This window comes from Anopheles ziemanni, chromosome 3 (assembly GCF_943734765.1).
Source record: "Anopheles ziemanni chromosome 3, idAnoZiCoDA_A2_x.2, whole genome shotgun sequence".
Classification (NCBI taxonomy): domain Eukaryota; kingdom Metazoa; phylum Arthropoda; class Insecta; order Diptera; family Culicidae; genus Anopheles; species Anopheles ziemanni.
In genome coordinates this window covers 63,088,740-63,093,986 of record NC_080706.1, presented here as the reverse complement: position 1 = coordinate 63,093,986, position 5,247 = coordinate 63,088,740, and positions in this window count along the sequence as shown.

The following is a 5,247-nucleotide window of genomic DNA, read 5'->3' as shown; positions in this document are numbered from 1 at the left end:
TACTGTTACTAACAAAAAGTATACAATCCAGTTGGTTGTGACATGGATACAATTCAAAGAGTTGTAATTTGATAATCCAAAAATACTTTGAAGGCTTTGAAAACAACCTGGCCGATAAAACTCTAATAAAAAATATTTACATCAATTTATAATTGTATGTAATGCAATATATTGTGCATGAAGTGTTTGTGTAATCAATTATTTTCTATTAAATAGACAAATAAACGAATAAGCTTAAAAATAGTTTGAATATTTACTTACTTTTACGTATTCTGCTAAAGTATCTTTTTTAACTATGTGCGGCGTTAGAATTTTGAGAAGTAGTTCAAATTCTTCCACCGTCATGCGCAAAAATTTCGTTATTGTTTCGTCTGCAGCCTCTTCTGCAATGTCCGCCAACAACCGGTTACCATCCTCAGCCCTTTTGTACAGCATTGGCCGTACCCAAAACTGTCGCGAATTTCGGGTCAAGCAGTGCAGTTGCAGCAAAGCTATTCTTGCTCGGCACAAGAGCTGTAGTTCCATTTATAGTCAGTTAAGAAAAAAATATTTATTATCCACTGCAAATATGTGTGTCACATATGTCTTATTGATTATGATTTATAATAAGGTCTAACCTCCTTGTTTTACCAATATACACTGGAGGAAACAAGAATAGCACCACCCTATTTTTTGCCAATATTTTTTATATTTCCATAAAATTGGAGCTTTTTCGAGTTCGATACGTTATTACAATCAGTTTCACAACTTTCCAGTGGATTACGGTCGCATGAATGTGGGCTAATAACGTTAAAACCGAATAATTCATGAAAACGGGGAGGAAATAAAAATAGCACCATTTTGGTTTTCTGTTCAGCAATTGAAAATATTCTAACAGAACCTCAATTAAAATATAGTTTAATGATTTTATTAGTAATTTAAAGAGTATATGTATCTAATCCCTTCAATACGCGGTGATTTAGAGGTACAAAACACATTTTTTTAGAGAGTTCTGCTCATGGCGCTCCCAGCATGCACGAATACGAATTAGCACATAATTGTTGCTTCATTGTTTGACATTTGAAGTCAACCACGATGACCATGAATAGGCCAAAGGTTTTTTATGAGATTAGGATACAGAGAGCCTGCTGTCCACCTTGATAGCTCCATTCTTATGTCAGCAATCCAACCTGTAGTCAACACCAACTCATGTAATCCGGTATATTTTTATTGGTAAACGAAGTCTAAGCTCATCCAAGATTAATTTTGTTCAATTAATCTTGTTTCTAGTACATCAAACTTCATTCTCAGTCAGATGCATGGCAAGGTAAGCTTTCGCTGCAGTGAGAGAGCTCCCCATATCGATGGTTTAACACCACTAACGTTGCGGCTCATTTTAACACCAGGTTCTTGTTGAAAATCTAGCTGAAAGTATTGCCAAACATGTAGAAAACAAAGAATGAACTTTATTTCGCCTGAAAAAAACTTTTTTTTATGCTTCGCAACAATAAATATAATTAACAGCAAATTTCAACCGTTTCAATGCATTACGCTCTGTCATGTTGAGCTAGCGGAATCTTTGTGGCTACTTGTAGTTTTCCCCGCTCAACGTAATTCGCTCTAAATGTCTTATTGGCATCTTAAGTTGAATTCTGCATGATTTAGAATCATTATTCGTAGCTGGTTTCCTCCTTATTTATAAATTATTCGCATTTCCTTCTCCGTAACTTGGGTTTAATTCTCGCGTTGGTCCTTGTGGCCGTCGTTACCGGAATGTTACAACAACCCTACTGCTATTATGTGTAATCTGAAGGTTTTTAGACCGATTTTCAGGGAACAGCCCTCTGCTACCATGATCAGTTTTGATGTTTAGCTCGGTTTTAACGAAGCGATGCTGTTCCTGACCCATGTCTCATAAATGGCTTGGAAAATCAAATAACACACGACTAATAATATTTAATTTCTATAGTTTGGGTTCCATACTAACTACTAATATCTTAAAAAACCCATTTAAAATTAATAGTTTTTAAATATCTTCAATTGCTGAACAGAAAACCAAAGTGGTGCTATTTTTATTTCCTCCCCGTTTTGATGAATTATTCGGTTTTAACGTTATTAGCCCACATTAAAGCCACCGTAATCCACTGGAAAGTTGTGAAACTGATTGTAATAACGTGCCAAACTCGAAAAAGCTCCAATTTTATGGAAATATAAAAAATATTGGCAAAAAATAGGGTGGTGCTATTCTTGTTTCCTCCAGTGTATTTAACTTTATATCGTAAACTTTATTTAAACACTGTTCACGATATTATCGCGCGTTTATTCGCCACTCGTTTTGACGTTTAACAACCGACGAATTAAGACAATGCGAAAAAGAAGAGAAGAAGACCGAAACAAATGCGTGTCCACTTAGCGAACTCGGGAAACTCGAAACTCCATACAAGTTTGACAGGAGTTTCACCAGAGTTTCCTATGAGTTCGCTATGTGGAGATGAACAGTTAGAGTAATCATGAACGTTATCGGGCACAGCACAACCAGACCGTATTTTGTTCGTACAGTATCTCCAATCAAACGCTGGTCAGTTTTATCGTCCACTTCATTCATACTTTCGTTGACCACACACATGCCTTCCGTCGCACACCCCTTTGATTTGATTTAATATACATAGGCTTTCGCTTTGCCGTAAGCGTTAGTTCGCACCGGCTGCAATGGTTTTTTTGTGTTTTTGGCTTACGCTGCGGGCCAACGCCGAATGCGATTTGTCTGTAGAACATGAAACAGGCAATTTCCCGGGGTTCTGGCATGCAGCCCATTCTAGTGTAAATAGCACTTAACAAACACTTTTAGTAAAGTTTCTTTTAGATCTACGGCAGTAGTAAAAGGGTTGAATCGATTGGTTCTTCCTCCCCTTTCCAGAATTGTTTGCTGCAAAGAGCAGTTCTTTGGTGATTTTACAATACTTTTTGAAGTTTTATACTTTTTAATGATGTCTGAATTTGTTAGTTTTCTAATATAAGTCTAATTTCATGTGTTTTGAAATCTTTTTCCATCATTATGATGGATAAATGATGATGTTTCGTTCCAACAAAGTAGTGTGAGGAATATTGCAATAAAAACATCAATAATATAATAAATCGAATCATCGGAGTGCTTCTAACGATGCCCAAGAGTCGTCTGCATCGGTAATAACAAATATCAAGTGTCGAAACTAACTTGCACACCACTTTAGCTAACAAAAATACGATGAAATATAACTGTCTGACTTTGCGTTAGGCCGTCAAAATTCTGACTTTTTCCACTCTATTGTTTATTGCGCCGCTTGGGTGTGATTTTTTTTCACCGTTCTTTTTGCACGTACTTCTTAGGATGGTGCACCAAGAAGATGCAATGAACAAAAATCATTGTTATCAATTCTAAGTACTCTAAAATCGACCACAAAGTCGGACGCATGCTCATTTTTTGAGCGTCCGGATTAACTTTGGGCCCAGTGTATGCATTACCTGCATGTACGTGTGATAATTATTAGAATTAGTCAGTTGGTGGTCGATACTGGTTTAGTGCCAGAGTCAGATTCTTCAAGCTTACGTTGTTCACAGTGGTTCAGTGAAGTTCAGTTTCAAAATACCCAGCCAGTTTTTGCCAGCCAGCCAGATACATTTTTAATTGTGAAGATAATAGAAACACTTGAAACACATGGAAAAGAATCAAATTGGAAAATAACCATCATCGTGACACCCGAAGTAAATCAAAAAAGATCAGGAAAGAGTTCCCTTACGTGACTATATCGCCAGTGGACAAGATCGGCAAGCCAGGGCACTATAATCCCGATTACTAGTGCAATTTCTGAGGCCAGCGAGGACACTATAATCCCAAGTATAATAGCCACAGGGGTCATTTCTGAGGCCAGCGAGGACGAATTAAAACACATTATCGACCGTGGCTTCAACGATACGAGGAAAAGGCTGGCTGTTATTGAAGTTTAGGTTGCACGTATTGGAGAGACGGTCTGCATGACATATGGAAAAAGGCGCTATTCCTTTGAATTTGACCGTCTCTCCAATGCAAACGGCCTGTGTAACTTCAATATAGGGCTGACAGAACAAAGTTATGCAAACGACGTATGAAAGTGGCTGTGTGGAGCAGTTAGTGCAGCAGACTGCAACAATAGGATGCATCAAGCGCAAGATTTGTTATTTGAACCAGCATTTTTTTCTGAATGCAGCTGAGGTGGAAGGCCACATCCTAAAGTACCCTAACTACATTTTGTAACGTACTTAATTTATTCAAAGCAATAGGATCGACACCCCTGTGTGTAGTCGGTGATGATAGCTTAGCTAAATTTTTGAAAATGAACACACGCTACACGCTAAGGGAAGAGTTTATAGAAAAAGTGGGAAAAAAATTTCATGCCTTTTTAAGGTAGATCGCAGAGAAATACACAAGTGTGGCGAGTAAAAAACTTTTAACACTTAGGGTTTTTCCGGATCGACTCACCCAACCAACACAGCGACTGCTCGAGAAAGTCTTACGAAAGACTTAAGCGGTTTTCAAAATTTGACAGTAGATTGGGTTTACTACACCGATTTAAATTCCTGAGATGTACAACCACACGAATAAATATGTAAATTACACATTTGCATAACTTACCCTTTTATTTCGTTTGTTGCAATTTATGTTGTTTGAATACGCTTGCATTGCATTCATAATAATGGACAAAGAAAAATTTAGAATATTCTATGATACATGTACACAAGAGCTCGATCTCTTAACTCCTAGTATAAACTATGTGTCAAGCAATATTCGAGATACGCGGATTTCTCTGGTCCCCATTATCCGCGTAAGTCGGATACTGACTGTATAGGCTATTTATATTAAATATGATGTGGTTTTGTTTTGTAGTATAATTGTTTTTTTTTTTTTTTCAGAACGACGACAGACGAGACCTGAACTAATAAAAAAATTTAAAACAAGGTGGCAGAAAAGCCTGCATACGTGCCTCTTCTATTTAGCGAATATTATTTGCACGAGTATGCCAAAAAATAATGTAACAATTCCGGCGGTTGCTTGGCACAAGGCAGCAATGAAGCAATATAAAACATTGACGATCGCGCAAAAACAAGCGTTGGAAAAGGAACTCGGCGAAAAACAAGCTGCGTTTGTATCGAAATTTGCTGCGTACATCGACTTGCTGCCGTTAAAGGAAAAGCCTGGCCACCAACAAATGCTTGCTTGGTATCACACATTCGATTGGTCAAACTCTGGCTAGC